The 20,982-nt window shown below is 37.0% G+C and overlaps 1 protein-coding gene and 1 pseudogene across 2 annotated transcripts in view; both read left to right on the forward strand.

The window, feature by feature from the left end:
- PDE4D (phosphodiesterase 4D) overlaps window positions 1–20,982 on the forward strand; it is a 775,698-nt gene that overhangs the window by 304,217 nt on the left and 450,499 nt on the right. The window lies entirely within an intron of this gene.
- On the forward strand, window positions 9,668–9,838 carry LOC130021459 (uncharacterized; annotated as a pseudogene).

A 20,982-nucleotide genomic window follows, 5' to 3' on the forward strand; every position in this document is an offset into this window, starting at 1 on the left:
CTATGCCAAATAGACCAAATTGATATGCCAAATCCAGTAATAAATGATTTTGAATCACTCCTTGTAAATAAAGAAAATACAAATGTCCTCTCTGCTAATGTATTTAATTTCATTCATTCATTCATTCATTCATCATCCTGTTATTCGTCGATTGCCTCGAGCAGGCCCCCGTAAAGTCTCTTTCATCCTAGCCCTAAGTCTCTTTCATCCTAGCCCTGATATTCAAGGCTCTTTAGGAGAATGAGACCCATCATTGTTACTAGTATTTGGCATATTTGGTACCCCACGGGGAGTTTGCCAGACTCTGCCCTGTGGGCAGGCTACATTCAATAGCCTGCAAGTTTGTCCAAAGAAGGAATGAGATAATAAGATGTCATAAAAAGATGTCCTGATAAGATGTGCAGCTGCGCGGTACTGGGAGCTGGATTTTATAGTCTCTGAGTCTTAGCCGCTGATGGGATTACACGGCGCCAGGGGGCCAGGTGGTGGGTGTGACCCCCGCCTACTGGAATTTGGAGGATCTGGGTGGAGGATGCTCAACTCCAATCCGAGTAGGCTTGGAGATCTTGGCCCCGGAACCCGCGTGGCTTTGTCCCTCTGCAGTACCTTCATAGTTCCTAAAATTGTATGTTATTATATAAGGCAACTAGGTGTTTCCATAAAATTGACCTGGAAAATGGAAATTCCAAAATATAGTCTCAAGAAATGTGGTTCAATAGATCTCAGTGGGTCCAGGGAATGTCTTGTGTTTACTGAGTAATACTGATGATAGTGGCACAACTTGTCCCTTCAGAGGCCATGCCCTTTATGTGTCTCTGTCCTGCTTCAGTTTACTGGTCAGCAGCAGAGAAGGCCATCCCAGAAAGATATATTCTATTCTCTTTGAAAATAGAATCTCTTTCTGTTTCTTTATAAAAAGTCCTTTTCTCTTGAGACTCTTTTCTTTGAATCTTGCTAGGCTAGGATGAAATGGGAAACTCATTTATTATAAAGGAACAATTTTGTTAACTTTTAATAATGGACAGTGATCTGGTTTCCTCATTTATTATATACTGTGCCTTCTAACACCTATTCCCAAACTGTTACTCACTAACTATCCAAGCACATTGCCTTTGTTCCCTGCTTCTTTTGTGATGAAGTTGCTAAGACTTTACACCTAGAGGTAGGTGTAAAGCCTACATACTGATGAAAATCACAGATGTCTGCCTTAATGTCACTTTCTCTAAAAGTACATAAAAATTATTATTCTCTATTATATGCTAAATCTATAATGTTTGTTAGCTTTGGTGTCATCTCATTATGCTCAAGGTTTTATAAAGTAAACTATTTTGTCAGTGCTATAATGTTGATTAATAAAACTTCATGGCCCAGAGTTATAATGATAATTGTTAGAAAAGTTTTGTTTGTTTCTTACTTACCAGTTTCAGACATCCTCTGTTATTTTTTTCCTGTTGCTAGACATGACTTTGAAGCTCCGATATAGAGGAGATAAGTTCTAAAATCAAGACCTTAAGGTTTATAAAGATGAAACATCATCATAGGTAGCTAACAAAACCTATTAATGTAAAGATGATAAACAGATTCTGAAAGATAGAGTCTATGTTCACATAAGCTTTTAAGTCAACAACAAATTAAATAAAATTAGGCTTTGCCTATTTACTTTTACTTAAAAAAAAGAAGCCCTATCCCTTTGCTCTTCTAACTTTCAGAATAATGTGTATGTCATATGCATCACCAAGTAGTGTCAGGATTTTATTTACTGGGTGATTCAATGTCCTTAGATGCTTCAGATGTTTTTGTCCTTACTTCAATTTATTGTCAAGTAATCAAGCCTATCTACTAAAAGCTTTCTCTTTTTGTGTTTTGTTTTCTAGGTAAGTATTTTGGTTTTCTTCTTCCATAATGTTGAAAGAAAATGCACCTGCCTGATGTCAAACAAATGGCTTATAATCACAGAAGCCCGAAGGTAAAAAGAAGTGGGTGGGGAGACACCTTAAATAACAGTGAAGAATGACATGTTTGTTGATACCCTTAAGAATTTTAAGTGGCATTCAAATACTTCTCTTTTCTAAGGAAGGGGGCTGACAGAAAGAAGGTGTGGAGGGGTCAGGGTCCTCTTGGGGAGGTAGGAAAGTTGCATAAGATACTTATTAACACCTGCTTATTGGGTAGGTGAGCACTCAATGATTCTTAGCTTGCTTGCTTTTTCCCAGATAGAACTTTATTCATGTAAATACAGTGTTTAAATACTTTTTCAAAATCCCAAACAAGAACTGAGGTGGGTAATACTGAGTAGCTTGTTATTTTATTTGACGGTTTCACCAGGTTATTTCTTAAAGGGAGTTTTTTTTTCTTTTTGGGTCACACAGGCGATGCACAGGGTTTACTCCTGGCTCTGCACTCAGTAATTACTCCTGGCTGTGCTCAGGGGACCATATGGGATGCTGGGAATCGAATCTGGGTCAGCCACGTGCAAGGCAAATGTCCTACCCATTGTGCTATAGCTCCAGCCCCTTAAAGGGCATTTTTAAAAAAGAGAAATGTATACCTGATTCGTATTTTTATAAAGATATCTACTTAGATGGTTCAGTAATATCTATCAATCTATATGTATACTCGTGAATATACGTATAAGCTTCATCCAGGAAAAGTCCTTAAAGCTTTTGAAATAAGAAATAAATTTATATGATCTGGTTGGTGAAAAAAAATACCAATCAATTAAGTGTAATTTATTTATCTATTTGATTTCATTCTTTTGGCCATATAAGTTGGTCAGAGGGCCACTCCTGGCAATGCTTGGAGTAAAACCTGGGACTCCCTCGTGTAAAATACATACTCTAGCACGTTGAGTTATTTACCCAGCTTTTTAAATATAATTTATTTATATGTTATGGGCATCTATCTTAATTGTTTTACATGTGCAACTACAGTGTATGTCTGAAATAAGGTATCAATTTCATTAAGTTGATTGTTATTTTATTAGACTATTTGGCCAGGTTATTTGCCTTAATGGTGTATATTTGCCTTATGGTATATATTGATGAGCATTCTATATTTGCCTACGGGTATCATTATTTAAATAATCATGACAAATAGTATTATGTTCTCATGTCAGTTCATCCCTTTTAATAAAACACACGAATACTATGTAAATAGAAATTTTTGATAGAACGTAAATTAATAAGTGTGCTAATATAGAAATACAATGGCATTGAAATAACAAATTACAAAGTTTCAAAGGTTTTAGAGATTTTTCCAGTTGTTCTTTTCTTTTTTGTTGGGGAGGGGCAGGCACACCCAGAAGTGCTCAGGGGTTTCTGCGGGATCTGTGCTCAGGAATCACTCCTGGTGGGGTTCTAGGGTACCATTATGTGTGCTGGGGATCAAAACTAAGTTGATCACATGCAAAGCAAGTGTCCTATCTCTGTGGCTCAAATTGTTTTTTTCTATCATCACTATTCTAACTTCATTGTGAATTTTCTTCTTTGCTGCAATACTAATCTTCTCCCTTTTTTTTTAAACTTTGTGTTCAGTTCTGATTGCATGTTTTCAGTGTTTCCTAAAATACCTAAAATACTCCAATCTATACTGTTTTACCCCTACCCTAAAATTATTATTCAATAGGGATCATACTTTTTTTCTGAGGGATGCCATAACACAGAGACACAGTCTGGTGTCAATAAAAACTATTTCTGCATTGTTTTGAAGACTAGAAGTCTGAGGTCAAAGTGGTAGCAGTTTGGGGTTCTTCTGAGGTCTCTCTCCTTGGTCTATAGATAGTTGTTTTATCCCTGTGTCCTCACATGCTCTTTCTACTGTACAAGTAATCTCTTCCTCTTGAAAGTCCAGTCAGAATAGTCTACTCTCAAGATATAATTTCTAACTTAATTATATCCTACAAATGTCTAGTACCAAAGACCATTATGTGCTAAGATATTGTAGTTAGGATTGCCACACTTGATTTTGGAAGGATACATTCCCACATATGAACATTCTTATTATAGATTCTCATGGAATTACCTTCTAGTCTATTCCATGAAAATTAGTTGTGTCTTCCCCAGATAGAACACAAGTCTCAAAGGTAAGGATTAATCATATTTTCATTTTATCTACTTCATTCATAGCTTCAGAAGGGCTGGACACTTAGTATTATATAATGTAATGCATACTATATGATAGTTATTTTTTAATACTGGAGAGAACACAGTAATAGGACCAAGTTAGCCTTCTTGGTTCTTCTAACCTCAGCTCCTTTATCGTCACAGAAAAAAACAATTAGCATAGGACTTATGGTCAGGCAGTGTCAGATACAGCGTCTATTTCATTCCTGGGTTCCAGTCAGATGAGACAGTCTGCAGAAAGAAATTGCTGATGGATGCAAATGGGATAAAGTGTAAAGGGCATTGAACCCAGGTATATACCAAAGAGGATTAATTGAGCTTGTGGAAAATAATTATATTATTAAGAATATTTTGAACAAGAAACAGGTTTGTAAAAGGTAAAATCATGAACTTTAGTGATTCTACGGTAGTAAAATGATTGTTCTAAAATGAAACAAAATACAATTTAGCTCTTGAAATCTTTAAAAAAAATTTTTGGAGTGTTTGTCATTGTTCTTTAAATTTAGGATCCAGCCCATACCTAGTAGTGTTCAAAGTTCACACCTGGCTCCATGCTCAGGATCTAGGGATAGCCATAGAGGGTGTCATGGATCAAACCCAAGTCAGCCACATTTTTTTTCCATTTGTGTGACAACTTTAATATAGGTGACCATTAATTATTATAAATAATATATGAATATAATAAACATCAAAGTGTCTATTCAAAGAGTGGAAATTCATTTTGTGGTATTAAAAAGCATGCTTCTGATGCTCTAGCAGAGGCAGGAGGACAAGGAGGACACTGGGAATAGGTGAATCAAGTGTTAGGTACCTTGCACGGCTCATTTTTTTTATTAGTGAAACACTATGAGGTACAGTTGTTGACTTACAAAGTTGTGTGATTGGGTTTCAGTTATACAATGATCAAGTACCCATCCCTCCACCAGTGCCCATTCTCCACCTCCACCAATTCCGGTATCCCTCCCACCCCCCCATCCACCCTTCCCACCCTGCCTCTGTGGCAGGGCACTCCCTTTTTTTCTCTCTCTCCTTTTGGGTGCTGTGGTTTGCAAAAGAGGCATTGGGTGGCAATCATGTTTGGTCTATAGAAGTCAGCCATATTTAATGCAAGCATCTTCACCACTGTACTATTTCTTTGGCCCTTAAAATCATATTTTAAGTTTTTAAAACATACTTAACTCTTTACTAATAACTGTAATTTATGTACTCTAACTTATAAGACTATTGCCTTATTAAGTTTTCCACAATAACATTGTTAGTTCAATTTATATTAGTTCCTCAATTTTTATTATTTTTTATTTTCCAAAATTTCTCGACCCAGCATTCAAAAGTACTATGCTTTAAAATGAAGCCATCATAAATTTAAATTACGCTAATTTTTGTTTAATACAGTTAGACTCATGGCTTTATAAACTTATACAAAATCCTAAGGAAATGGAAAATTCATCACTCTTCAGTGTAGACTTGATTCATTCTCTTATTAAATGTGTATCCTTGGGCAAGTTACTAATCTCAAATGATTCTGATATCTCCATCTGTAAAGGAGAAAATCAGAATATCAACTTTACCAAATAGTTGCTATTATTAAATTAAGAATAGCAAAATAGCTTGTTCCCAGCCAGTAGTTGAATTCAAAATGTTCTTTTCCTTGTTCTCTTCTTCATTTTGAATTTTGCTCAAGGGATAAGCCATTTACCATAACAAAGGATTACAAATTTTATTTATTTATTCTTCATTCTATTATTTCAACAATGTTTAGGTAGTAGTATTCACTATCTCCCAGTTCATGTTGTATGTTGCTAAATAGTTATGAGAAGCAACAAAACTCTCACAGAGAGGTGGGTATTAACAGAATGTACCAAAAATTAAATGTAAAATTAAATCAATAAATGTTATGCTGTACAGTGTAGGAAATATCTTAATAGGGGAGGCCCTGTCTTTTTCAGGATTTATGGGCAATGTTAGGAAATATTTTTCATGGAATATGACCCATATGCTAAATTTAAGTGGTGTGTTGATGGGGGGCGAGGGGGGGAGGAGCGGGGTGGGGGCGGTGAATGTTGTTTGCATGTGTATGTGTGTGTGTGTACCAGTAGAGATGGATTAGGATAATAGTAGTGATATTGGTTATGAGAAGAGAAGCAGGAAAAGAAAATACATGAAAAATAGTGTGGGGAACAATATGCATAATTTTCTGATGTTAGGAGAAGTATAGAGAGTATAGATCTCCAAAGAATACTGTGGGGTTTATATACAGTAGTATTAAAAGGGTGGCTGGAGCGATAGCACAGCGGGTAGGGCGTTTGCCTTACAAGCGGCCAACATGGCCGACCCGAGTTCGATTCCTCTGCCCCTCTTGGAGAGCCTGGCAAGCTACCAAGAGTATTCGATATGCCAGACACAGTAACAACAAAGTCTCCAATGGAGACGTTACTGGGCCCGCTCGAGCAAATCGACGATCAACGGGAGGGCCTTTACCTTTTTACCTTTATTAATAGGGTGACAGGAGCTTGATATGAGGTTCAAGAGAAGGGTAAGTGTCAAATGAGGTGAAGCCTTGTAGACTACATGAAGGAATTTTTCTTCTAAGAAGAGTGGGAAACCCATAATTGCAGTTGATAGAAAAGCAAGGCCCATAGCCTATTCAAATTTGTATTTTTTGAAAAGATTTCTTCTACCATCAAATGCTTTTGCAAAAAGGAAGAAATTCCTTGCATTTCTAGAAAACAGAGGCATTTGTATTTCTAGCGAACACACACCAAATGTAGGTATGTGTTTGGTTTTGTTTGTATTATTTGGGGTTCTTTTTATTAGGATAGGGTTGTGTTTGTTTTGGGGTCACACCTGTCTGTGATCAGGGTTTACTCCTGGCTTGAGACTCAGGGCTCACTCCTGGTGGGCTTCAAGAATCATATGGAGTGCTGGGAATCAAAAGCAAGTCATCTGCTTGTAAGGCAAATGCCAGTACTATCATTTTAACCTCTGTAACTGTGTCTTTATTGCATTGAATTTGCACGATTCCTGTGTGACTTCAGATACTTGAAGGTCTCAACACATTCTATTTCCTGAATCAGTAACTATTAAAGGAGTTTTTACTTAAATTTTCAATACAGTTGCTAATTTGGGCCCGTCAACACCTACATTTTCTGGCAAATACTCTGCTAATTTCACAAAGAAGTCGCATAATTTACTAATGGAAAATTCAAATGATATAATGATTTGCACTAGTTCTTTGGAGCACCTTTGTTATCATAAATGAGCCTTTTGTGACTTAGTTTTGTTGAAAGTTTAGTGAGTATGTGATGCAATGAGGGGATAAGTACCCCTTTTAAACTACAAAACATCCTCTGAACCAGCCTGGCACCAACCATGAATTTTAGTAATGAGAAAGTTGTACAAGACAAATGAGCAAAATAACTTATTTTGAAATTTTTTATGTGAATTTATGTTATTTTCTATTTCTTAATACTTTCTGTGTTAACCATCAGACATGAATATATTACCTAAATCAGTAAAAAATGCATAACAGAATTTTAGGGATTGGAGAGTTCCCATATGTTGATATGTTGTGATTCAATATGATATAAATTGCATCTCCATCCTATCATTTAAGCCAAATGCTTTCCACCCAACCTTAGCTTAATTAGTTAATAAATACAACATGCATCTAACTCAATAAGAAACCACATGATAACTTTAAACTATGACAATCCCTACTGGTCATGCACTAAATTTAATTGAATGTAATGGTCAACCAAACTTACTTTATTCATAACAGCTACATAAACAATTGCATGTAAAGTAGTAGAAGTAAAAGGTAGAAATAAATAAGAATTTAAAGAAGCGAGAATTTGAAAGTGATCAAAGGAAAATATTTCTATTGTGATGGAATGTCAGAAAAAAGTTAATTTCACATACTAAGCTTTCAGCTTGCTTTCTTGTTAGATATAACAGAATTTAAAAGTTTATATCCAAGACTTAGATATAGAAAGATTGCATTCATCAGGGGAACATAAAGTAACAAAATAGGAGACTAACACCCAAGAATGGCTGAGATTAGAACCAGGAATTTTGCTCCATGGCTTTAGAGGCCAGCCACACATGCTAGGGGAAAAGGCAGCTCAGATAGAGAAGGGAGCACCATATAAAGGGTGTTGGGAGGATCCCCCCACGATAGGAGAAGCATGCTGAAAGTAGACTATAGACCAAACATGATTGCCACCCATTGCCTCTTTTGCAAACCACAACACCCAATAGGAGAGAGAGAACAAAAGGGAATGCCCTGCCACAGAGGCAGGATGGGGTTGGGCGGGGGGTGGGGGGGGGCTGGGGGCTGGGAGGGATACTGGGATCTGTGGTGATGGGAAATGGGCACTGGTAGAGGGATGGATATTTGATCATTATATAGTTGAAACCCAAGCACAAAAATTTGTAAGTCTACAACTGTACCTCATGGTGTCTCACTAATAAAAATTCAAAAATAAAGTTTATATCCAAGACATATCTTTGGTTTGCTAGCTCATGATACTTTTTCTCTTTCCCATTCAGTAGACCTGATGTTGATGTTGAACTAGATGATATAAGCATGTGCAATAAATTCTATCCATCTAAAAGAAGTGTTGTTGGTGGTATATATTTGATGTTTAAGTGGAAGAAAACAACAGAAAAGTTCATCTTTGGATATGAAAATCAATGATAAAATGAGATGCTATTGTACTCATCTGACTCTCAAAAAAATTAAGGATACTCAGAATTATTGTGATGTTTTGTATACTATTTAAGAAGGTAGAGGACCAAGATTTACATCATTTGGCTGATATATGTCATTTGAATTCTGCATGGTTTCCTGAATCAAGGCACACCTGGGATATCTTGGTATCATTTAGAGACAATAGTTAATCTTTTCAGAGTAAATTTTAGAATCCAAGTAAATTGTTTTGCCAAGTTAAACAATTAAGCAGATGCTATAATAATATAACAACAAAGTTTAAAATAAATGGGAAAAAGAAATGGTGCTAATAATTTAGGATTGTTTTAATTGCTCTTCTCTGAAGTCATTTTTTTCTTTAGTAAAAGAACCATCAATAAATAATTGATTTAACTTGTGTGTTAATCAGCTCTTTTTCTACAGTTTTGTTGTGCTATAGTTATTTATCTCTCCTACTTAAATGATCATCAGAAAATGGGTAACCTCTTAAGAATGAGAATTTACAAATACCTAGGTCAATTTCTTTTGGGGTGAGGAGGTTGTTAGGATTTGGGCCACACCTAGTGGTAAACAGTGCATACTCCAGGCTCTGTGCTCAGAGATCATTTCCTGGCACATTTGTGGGACTATATGGGGTGCTAGAGATAAAATCTGAGTCATCAGGGTGCAAGACAAGTGCCCTACCCATTGTACTCTGACCCCCCAGTTTCTATGAACAAAAATAGCAGTGAATTTTGAGTTAAATTCCAAACAACCCATTTTCCATTAAGAATTTTTAAAATGAGCAAGAAGTAGGGCCCTGATATGATCATGAAGAGAGCTTTATTTGGTTAGTAAGATCGCTTCTCGGCCTTTTGGCTAAGATCAAGTGTAGTGTTAGGAAAAATAAATAGAGGATTTAAAGAACAATTCTTTCTTTAAGTTTTTTATTGAATCACTGTGAGATAGATCCTTATAAAGCTGTTCATGATTGGGTTGGTCATACAGTGTTACAACACCCATACCTCAACCAGGGTGCATTTCCCAGCAACTCTGTCCCTAGTTTCCCTCACATCATCCCCCACATCCCCCCCACAACAATTCTTTTTTTAAAAAAAGTCTAGTTATTTTTGTGTTTTGTTTTTTGTTTTCTTTTTTCCTTGAGACAATGATCAGCTAAGACCAATTAACACATTTTGGCTGAACTGAAAAAAAAATCAGGCAGATGGACAACTCAGTGGAAGAAATGAAAAATTCAGCTTTTATTTTTGATCAGATTGCATTTTTTCTTAGCTGAACTGAGTGCAGAAAAACAGTCCAAACATTTTGGCCTAGTAAGCATACGAAATGGTAGAGTAGTTTTGCAATTAAAACGTGATTTTATTAAGGAAATTGAGTCCCTAAAACTAGAGCGTTTTAGCTTCTTACTTATTGCCTTGCATTGTTATTGGCATGGGTGGGGGCTGGGAAGAAAATCACCCCAGTGGAGTTCAGGGACTATTCATGGCTCTCCGCTCAGATGTGAGCCCTGGTAGAGCTCAGGAGACCCGTTGTGGTTCTAGGGATTTGAACCAGGTCAGTGGAAGCAAAGCAATAATCTCAACCCCTACCTTTCTGAGCCTTAATTTAAAATTTTAGTTTTTATTATATAGGAATTATCCCTGTATCACTGTATCACTGTCATCCTGTTGTTCATCAATTTCCTCAAGCAGGCGCCAGGAATGTCCCCATTCGTCCCAGCCTTGAGATTTTAGCAGCCTCTCCTTCCTCATCTTTCCTAACACTGCCATATTGGAGGCTCTTCCAGGGTCAGGGGAATGAGGCCCATTATTGTTACTGTTTTTGGCATATCAAATATGCCATGGGTAGCTTGCCAGGTTCTAACTATAGAATCATATTTTAAAAAATCCAAATACTGGAAACAGAACTTAGGTTAAAGTACATGTTTCAATCTTTTACTACTCAGATAAGTAATTATAAGTTTTTGTGTATATCTATATAATTGGCACAGGTGAATATATACAATATTTTACTGAAATGGAAATTTACTAAATGTATTCTAATGGCCTGTTTTTATAAAATTCTGTAAGCTATTTATCTATATCAATTTTCATTGCTCCATGAGATTATAAACAGAACAAAATTGTAAATTCCCTAAGAAGAGCCCTATTTGGTATATTTGACATTCACATAAAAAGACAAAGAAAATTTATCACTGGTTTTGCCCAGGAAAGCAAACTTCTTCTCATCCCACCTTGAAGGCAAGTGGACTTCTTCTTGCTTGCCAAATGTCATCCAGAGCTCATGTATTTTAACAACAGGCAACCAAGGCAACTTTGAGTGACTTATACATGTTGATAAGAAGAGAGAAGATGGAGAGAGAATTCAAGTATTAAAGTGCTTCTTGCCCAGCATGCGTTCAGCCCAGTTTGATCTCAGACACTGGCTTGGAATGATTCCTGAGCACTGAATCAGAGTGGTACCCCACCCCCCCATTCTCCCAATGTGCACCACAAAAATAAATAAATAAATAAATAAAACACAGAAAATAAAAACAAAACCCCAAGTTCTAATTCCATTATATCATAGACTAATGAGAGAGTACAGAGACAGCCTTGCATGTGACTGCCCCCCAATTTGAATCCCAGCACTGCATATAGTCCCCTGAGCACCACTGGGTGTGATCGCCCCCCAAAAAATTAAAAGAAGAGACTATGGACCCCCAGTCTTTAGTCATCCCCCCTGCTGTCCTTGTTTGTAGGATGTCTGTTGAGAGGAACCTTTCCAGGGGTTCAGTGGGTACATACTACTTTCTTGTGGCCTGTGCTGTTTTAGAGTTGTTGCTTAGGAAAGCTTAGGAAAGCATGAAATTCACTGCTCCTCAGCATGGGGAAAAAAAAGATCCACTGATCTCATAGGAAACATTTTTTTTGTTAAAAAAAATGCTTTTCTGTTTTAGAGCCAAAGGTCTTTCCAGGATGTGCTTGGCAAGAGTTTGTAGAGGCCAGCATAGACAAAGCATAGACAGAGCACCCCAGTGAGCTGTCTCCATCACCTCGTGACTGTGACAGTGAGGCTCTTTTAGATGACAGAAGATGACGGAAGGGGAAACCTGCGGATACAACTTTATTCTCCTAATAACCCAGTCTTGGATAACAAGATCATTTTTGGACAATACCACCCAGAGTGCTGCCCTAGTTAAAGTGTTATTGCCACATAGTCTGGACTAGTGACCAAACTGGATGTTGGCTTCACTTCCTAGTTTGATGACCCCTGTTTAATTTTCCAACATAATTGAAATACTTTTCTGCAATTCTTTCTTTTAAATAATTTTATATTTAATCCTGTCATTTCTTCCACAGACAAGACAATTAAAGTCATCTTTTTAAATAGTAGACTTGTCTATTGTCAGTTTTATAGAAAACATGCTGTAATAGTATAATATAAAAAGAATTTTTCAATGATTGCATTTTTATTCCTATTGAAAAATATAATTTTTATATTTTCATTTATTTTTCAATGTGATCACTTGATTTTTCAATGTAACAATATTTAATATTTAATCAAGTTGCATATACAGATATTTAATCAAGTTGCATATACAGTACTTTTAATAGTGACCACCCACATAGCAGAGTTCTGGAGCCTGAAGCCTCAATTTGTAATCTCAGTCTGGTGTTAATCCTGGCAACTCGTTGCTGCTCAGGGCTCACCAGAACTGGGCCAGTGATCAAACTTGGTGTTCCAAGCATGTAAGGCATATGCTGTATAACTTGAGATGTCTCCTCTGCCCTTCTGTATCATTTTTTCTGTACTTTTCCCAGTTCTGTTTATATTCTAAATAGTTTATCTTATTTCTACATGGTTATAATTTTCCTTAAGTCTTTATTGGAACATTACAGATTATAAATTAGCTCTACTTCCTTCTTTATGCTGATTTGAATTTTGGCCAACTGTAGGTCAGTAATTTTTCTGAGATTTGAGACTTACAGGAATTAATTGTTTACTTCACATCATCTGGGGATATGCGATATTGTATATAAAATTCTGTACAAATCTGAAATTTTCTGGAGAATGTGTCCCTAGCTTCACCTGATGATCAGAAACAGTCAAGAAAAACCACATAATACCCAGTCACTTTTCCCACAGCTAGAGAGCTAAAGAGATTGAATAAAGTGAGTATCTAATTAAGGCCAAAAAGTTCATTTTGTCTTGGACAACTAAATTTGGCAATTACCTTTGAATAGTGTCATCTTACAAGCTAATCTGTTGGACTGACGCTTCATTGACCAATAGTGTCACTTGGCAAATAGTAAAAAAACTTATGCCTGGAGCTGAGCAATAGTATAGCAATTAGAGGGCATGCTTAAAATGCTCCAGACCCAGGCTCAGTTACTGAAATCACATGGTCACCTAAGTTTTGCTGGGTGTGACTCGGGAGGTTCCCAACACCACCAGCATGGCCCAAGCAACATCACATCCTCAGGCTCTTAAACTGAACCAACAGCCAGGTAACAGCCAGGTTGATCAAAAATCACCAGTGCAGACCTAGACCTCCTGAGAACTGTTTATGGGGCCAAGAAAAAAGTGCTCCTCACTTCCACTTAAGAGGTTTTGATTTTATGAATGGTCAGGGTAGGGGGTCAAGTTAAGATGTAGCATTAAATGCAGAGTTCAAAACCCTGGTGTCTAAGTCGGAATGAAAAGAACGTGAAATAGGTAAGAACTGTCAGAACTACCAAGATAAAAAAAAATCAGGTCCAATTATTCACCTTTATCTTGTGAAAAACCTGTGCATGGATATTTTACCTCAGAGAGTTACGCCACCCCACCACCAAATAAACACTTTTAAAAATTAACTTGCTCTTTTGAAACATTCTTTAAACTTTAACACAATTTCCCCCTCAAATTACTTAGTGATGAAGTAAGCAATCTTTCTTCAGTAATAAGAGTGAAACTACAGAGAGTTGAATGAACCAGCTCATTGGAAATGATTTTTTGTGGTAAAGGGACAAATTGAACATTGACTACTCATTAAAAATTCAGTTCATGAAGTGAAAACATAGACTAGATTATAGTAATATAAATTAACTGATAAATTTATATATAATTTTCATCTATACCATCCCTTATATACTATCATATAACTTATGTCTTTTTCACTTGATCATTTGATCATTTGACATCCCGTTACTCATTGATTTGTTTGAGCGGGCGCCAGTAACGTCTCCATTCATCCCTGTCGCGTGCTAGTGTAGCCCAATGGCGTCTGCTCGTTCTAGGAACACGAAGAGCCTCAAACTGATCGTTCAGGGTCTTGATGAAGAAGCCTGACCATCTCATAGGTGGGCAGCCATGCGATCTTTTGACGTCCCATGGAATCTAGTTGGTAATGACTCTAGTCCACCTGCCATCTCCAAATTGCATTACATGTCCAGTGCATCTGATTTTCGACACCTTGGAAAACGAGACAGCATCCCTGATTCTTAACTGTTGATGAAGGTTGGAACTCCGGATTCTTCCTCTCACTTGAGTGAAGCGTGATACTCCAAGCATAGCTCTTTCGATTCCTCTTTGGGATACCTGAATAATATTCTCATCCTGTTTTCGTAGGGCCCAGGTCTCTGAGGCATATGTTAATGCAGGAAGAACAGTGGAATCAAAGAGATGTTCCCAGAGCTAAAGGTTCTTTGTTCTCTTGGTTATTTCTTCGATGTTCTTGAGGCCTTCCAAGCTGTTCTCTTCCTCCTTTGCAACTCAGGTGCCAGGACATTCATCATGTTGACTTCTCGACCTAGGCACACATAACTGTTGCATTCAGAGATGTTCGTTCCGTTGAGAGTGAATGGAACATCAGGAATGAGACCGCTTCTCATAAACATTGTTTGTGAGATTCAGCTGTAGTCCGACCTTTCCACACTCACGATCAAAGTTGGCCAGCATTTGTGCCGCTTGGCTAATGTTTGGTGTTATTAGAACGACATCATCAGAGAAGCAAAGGTGGTGTAGTTGCCTACCGTCTATCTTCACTCCCATTCCTTCCATTCCAGTCATCCCATGATGTTCTCAAGAGTGGCACTGAAGAGTTTTGGTGAAATGGTATCACCCTGCCAAATCCTTCTCTTAACATGGATTATCACTTCCTTGTAGAATTGTGAGCTCCTGGTAGTGAATATATAATACAGCTCACAGAGGATCCTGATGTATTGAGTTTCAATGCCCTGTTTGGCTAGTGCTTCGATGACCACTCCAATCTCAACAGAATCAAAGGCCTTCTTTAAATCAATAAACGTTAGACAGAGCGACATCTTGAACTCCCGAGAAACCTCAATGAGCTTGGTTATCATGTGGATATGGTTGATCATGCTGAATCCTTTTTGGAACCCAGCTTGCTTGCATGGTTGTTCTTCATCTAGTGTTCTGCCAATCCTATTCAGGATGACTCGAGTGAACAGCTTGTAGACAATAGACAACATGCAGATCAGGCGATAGTTGCCAATGTCATGGATGTCTCCCTTCTTGTACAGTAGTACAGTCCTGCTGGTTTTCCACTGGGACAGAATTATATTTTATGGAATTATATTTTATATTTTAATTATATTTTATGAAATTATATTTATATTTTATGGAATTATATTTTATCTTTACCAATTATATTTTATGTCTTTTTCACATCAATAAAATTTAATTGGTAAAGAACAGTGAGAATTCCATAAAAAGATTCATCAAAGTGAAAAGTCAATTTCAGTGCTTATCTAAAGGTAAGGTAAAGGCCCTCCCGTTGATCGTCGATTTGCTCGAGCGGGCCCAGTAACGTCTCCATTGGAGACTTTGTTGTTACTGTGTCTGGCATATCGAATACTCTCGGTAGCTTGCCGGGCTCTCCGAGAGGGGTGGAGGAATCGAACTCGGGTCGGCCATGTTGGCTGCTTGTAAGGCGAACACCCTACCCGCTGTGCTATCGCTCCAGTGCTTATCTAGAGTGTTAAAAAGAAAAGCATTTTAATTAAAACTTTTCATTCTTGTTAATCCATGTCATTTTATTTTGGCATAGATGAGATTAAAGATTTACTATATTTAAAAACTGTCACAGATTAACCAGGTCCTGATTTGACAATTTTGGTTTAGTTTTCTTGCCATGGCTTAATTAACTGTGCCCTGTTATTCCGTGTTTTAAACCTAATCCTTATTCTTCAGGAACACTTTCAGTCTGATTTTTTTCTACTCATAAAATGGGTTGCCTTGGGTGCAGTTATAAGGCACTATGGTAGACTTATTATTTTATAAACCTATTTTTCATTTTCTAAAATTAAAATTATATTTTCATGAGATTTTCATGAAATATAAACTTACATGACTCTGTATACACAGTTGACACATTTTTTTGTTTGGAGCACATGCAATGGTACTCAGGCCTATTTCCTGGCCCTTGTTCAGGAGTCAATCCTGATTGTGCTCAGAAGAGCATATTCAGGGTGAGGTATTGAACCCACATCAGCTGCATATAAATCAAATATCTTATTCACCATACTATCTCTCTGCCCTCACTCATACTTTAAGTGTGAAAGTTCAACCAAATTATTTTAGGAGTTGGTCATTATCGTCATCATCATCATCATCCCTGCCTTCCTGTTGATCTTCGATTTACTCGAGCAGGTTCCAGTAACATCTTTATTCCTCCCAGCCCTGAGATTTTAATAGCCTCTTCTTACTCGTCTTTTCCAAATGATTGGAGGCTCTTTCAGGGTCAGGAGAATGACCTGAAAGTATTGTTGTTACTGTATTTGGCATATCAAATATGCCACAGGAAGCTTGCCAGGCTCTGCCTATGTGGATGGGATACTCTCAGTAGCTTCACAGGCTCTCTGAGAAGCATAAGGAGTTGGTCATAGGAACATCAAAAGAAGACAAATTCTACTGGAAGATTCTCCTCTTACTTGCAGGATCATTGACAATTACTTAGCTTCTCTAGACCTCACTCAAAGTGAACTATAGCATTGCATTCATTTGTTCTTTCAGTCCATTTTTATTGAATTCCTCTTGAGTGTCAATCACTTTTCTAGGAAATGAAAGGAAACAAGATGATCCGGGTAGACCATAAGCCTAGCACTGAAGACTTTGCAATTTGTAGAGGAAGAAAAATGTAAATAAAGAGATTAAAGGTGATCATATTTTGTGCTGGCTGTTGGCCCACTTATTTTCAGATCCATTTCTTGCTATTCCCATTTTTCATTCTTTACTGGGGAGACTACTCTTGAAACCCAGGATTTCTGCTTTCCATATACACTGGTTGTTGGATAGACTCGGTATGTTAGAGGCTCTAGTAGAAGTTTGGTAAGAGATGGAGAAACCAGAGTATATTCCTTTCTATCCTTGAGGAAGCATTTTGGGGTGTATCTGTGACTCCTTCATGGTTCACAGCTACACCTCAGCCAGATAACCCGAGTTCTAGGACATCAACCTCTATCTCTTCCTTCCTAACAGTTACAGTAATGACTTTTTGTTGTTACTAACCCTGTGAATTACTTTTCTTTGATATTTCACCTATTAAGTACCTCACCTCTTCCAACATATATAAAATTATATCTTTTGCAATATGTAGAGTATTTCTCTTTTCATAGTGGGGTGGAACAATAGCACAGTGGGTAGGCCATTTGCCTTGCATGTGGCCAACCCGGGTGACCCCGGTTTGATTCCTTCACCCCTCTCTGAGAGCCCAGCAAGCTACCAAGAGTATCTCACCCACATGGCAAAGCCTGACAAGCCACCTACCCGTGACATATTCATTATGCTAAACACATTAACAAGTGTGACAATGGAGATGTTACTGGGCCTGCTCGAGCAAGTTGATGAACAATGGGAGGATAGTGCTACATAGTGTTACATAGTGGGGTATCAATAAAAGTTAGATAAGGTAGTTCTATGTCAGAAATCAATAAAGGTTTGCTAGAAAAAGCAAAATTTAGACTGAAGATCAAGTATGGGTGGTAAACTATTGATTAAGAAGAGAGAAATGGTCGAGAGAGGAAAATGAGGCATATTTTAGACCTAAAACATGATATTCCACCGGAGTATGGAAAATAAGGTAAGGCTAATAGAAGACTTCCAAGTTTTGATAATTTGAATGCAAGCCAATTATTAATGCATTGCAGTGTGAAGTGATGTGAGCAATTCTGTTTTCTAAAGGTATTGTATAGAATTGCTTGTAAAGAATGCCAAGAACCATTTAGATGACTACTGCAGAGACTGTACCATAGAACCAGAATGATGACATGTCAACAGAGAGTGTGAGATAGAGGTAGAATATGCATGTATTAGTAATTAGTAGATTTTAGGAGTCAAGATTAAGGAAGGAGTTAGGATTGTTTGTAAAATGAGACAAGATTATGCAAAATGTTGAGATTGTTTCCAAGATTCAACCTGGGGCAAGAGAGAGAATAAATGGAGTGTTTACCACAGCAACAGAGTACTAGATGAGGAAGACTTTGAGCATTAAATGAAGTATGTGTGGGACATATGCAGGTAAATTTAACAAGAACCAGGCACAATATATGTCTCAAACTCAGGAGACAGGTGTGAATTAGAAAAATTTATTGGAAACTGTATGTCCATAAATCAACCTGGAAGGTTTTTGCATCAGTGAGATCAACCACAGTGTGTGAAGTTAGGAGAATAAGAAGTCCTTGTCTTTTCCCTGACAAACACCAATATTTGAATTGGAAGATGGGGAAGGGCCTGAAACAAACAAATAAACAATCAAAAACCCTAAAATAATCACAGAGAGTTAAGGAAACCAAGAATGTATTTGTCATGGAAGCCAAGAGTAACGAGTATTCCTCAAAGGCAGGAGTGTACAACAGTTTTGGAAATATTCCATTGGATTTGGTGAAATGTAGGTTATCTGATGACCCAGTGAGAGACATTTTCATATGGGGGAGAAGAAAGAAACCAAATTTAAGTGGGTTGAGATGTGAGTGTGAAAGGAGGATTATGCAAAGAAAATAGATTTCAAGAACTGTGACAGAATGAGGAGGAGGTATGGAATTGAAAGCACAGAGATAAAGGAATCCATGTAATTCTAACAGAAAGGACTTGGGAAAAAGGAAAAAAGTACTATGGACAAATATCTGCTCTGAGGATTTAAGAAGGATTTAAAAACTAAAGAGGGTGAGAGAGTCAAAGTGTAGGTGGAAGGGTTTGTCTGGAGATGCAACAGAGAAAAAATAGAAATCATCACTTGTAGGTGTAGCTAAATTTGTTAGTTTGGTAACTGGACATGAAGAACATTCCTTTCTGATGGTTACTATTTTCTCTGAGGAGAAAAATCATCTGTTGTGCATAGGAGGGGAGTGTCAAGTGTTGGAGAAGAACAAAGAAAGGACATTTGCTTTTGGGAGAAAAATGAAGAGAAAGAGCTAATAGTTGTTAGAATTTCAAAATGAATGTAAGGTACTTGGTCTATAGTTAAAGAAACATAGCAGTCTCCCTCTGCACTTTATTCTTTCTGGTGCTAAACATCTCCAAGTACACTTACCCTCTGACCACTGGATGGAAATGATGTGCTCTGCTTAAATACTGACCTGCCATTCTCCTTTTGTTAATAAATGATGTTGACATGTCAGTAACTTAAGTTGTTAACTACTTGACATCAATTGAGATTTTTTTGTTAAAGAAAAAACTCCCACAAATAACATATCCCTCAATTTTACATATAGTTTATGGGGCAGAAAAAGACTGTGGTGCTACAAAAACCCTAGGAATTACAAGATTTGCTTTCACACTAAGTATAATATGCATAACATAACATCTCTTCCAAATTTTTCTCCTTAAAAATGTTAATCAGCTGGCACTAGAAGAGCATTTGCATAATCAGAATACAGCTTTTGGCTTAGCATTTTATCTTAAAATAAAATAGACTTTTTGTTGCTCTATATGTCAGCATGGTGCATATAACCAGAATACTAGAAAAATCATGACTATTTAGTGCTGGTTGGCACTCACCAAGTAGAAAGTGTACTCCATAGATCAACTACTATTTGATATCCACATGTGTGCTCTTGGGTGACTGAAATGTCATGTAGTAATTCAGATCTTTGCTTTTGCAAAGGTCTGGAAAAAAGCCACAGAAGTTGAAGTGATTCAAGAATATCAAGTCACTCTAAGGTGTTTCCTAGTGAAGATTAAGAATGAGGTGGACCATAGGTGTCCTTCTAGTCACCATTAATATCTTATCAACATTGCCATGCCCTAGAATAAATTGGTAGATTGGATGAACCTACACAGTTCAATCAATTTGAAAATACAGATATTTTAAGTGTTGAAGAGAAAGTTATTCTTTTGAATTCCAAACCCAAACATTTGACATGCATCTATTCTTGTTTTTTAAAAAAATCAAATGAATATCATCTAGTTCAGCCTTTATGAAAAACAGTATGGATATTCCTCCAAAAAATCAGAATAGAAATTCTATAAGACCCAGTGAACCCACTTGGGTGATATAGATCCCACAATGGGTGAACCTACAATAGGGACACCTACCCCATTAGTTTGAAAAATGATATGCTTTTCTATGTTAATTTCAATGCTTAGTACAATAGTCAGAATATTGAAACAACCCAAATGTCTTATGATAGATGATTAAAGAAGTTTTAATGTAGATGTGTGTACATTTATATTCATAAGTTTATATATATTTATATATAAATCCTATGCAGCCTTAAGAAAAGAAGAAATTATGCAGTTCGTTGCAATGTGGATGGAACTGGAGGGCATCACATTGAGTGAAATAAGCTAGAGGGATAAAAACGTACCCCGGATGATCTTATCAATCTGGGGTATATAGAGAAACGTAACAAGGAAATTGTATTAAATTCTACCAAACTTTTGGACTTGGATTACAGCTCTCTAATTCCCAAGCAGAAGAGGGAAAAAGTGAGTGATAAGAAAGAGGTGAAGTAGAAGTGAGAAAGGGACAGTGATTGAGGGCCATGGGCATTTGGGTAGTGGAAGGATGTAGCAAGTTTGTACATCAATACTGATATAGTCATGTTACCTAAATTACAACAAAAAATAGAAATATAGTTAAATGATGGGGGGGGGGAGAATTTGTGACTTTTTAAAATGCAGCAAAGTAAGAGAGTTTGATATGAATAACTAATATAAGTCTCCAAGGAT

Source organism: Sorex fumeus, unplaced genomic scaffold (assembly GCF_029834395.1).
Source record: "Sorex fumeus unplaced genomic scaffold, SorFum_2.1 ptg000015l, whole genome shotgun sequence".
Taxonomy (NCBI): domain Eukaryota; kingdom Metazoa; phylum Chordata; class Mammalia; order Eulipotyphla; family Soricidae; genus Sorex; species Sorex fumeus.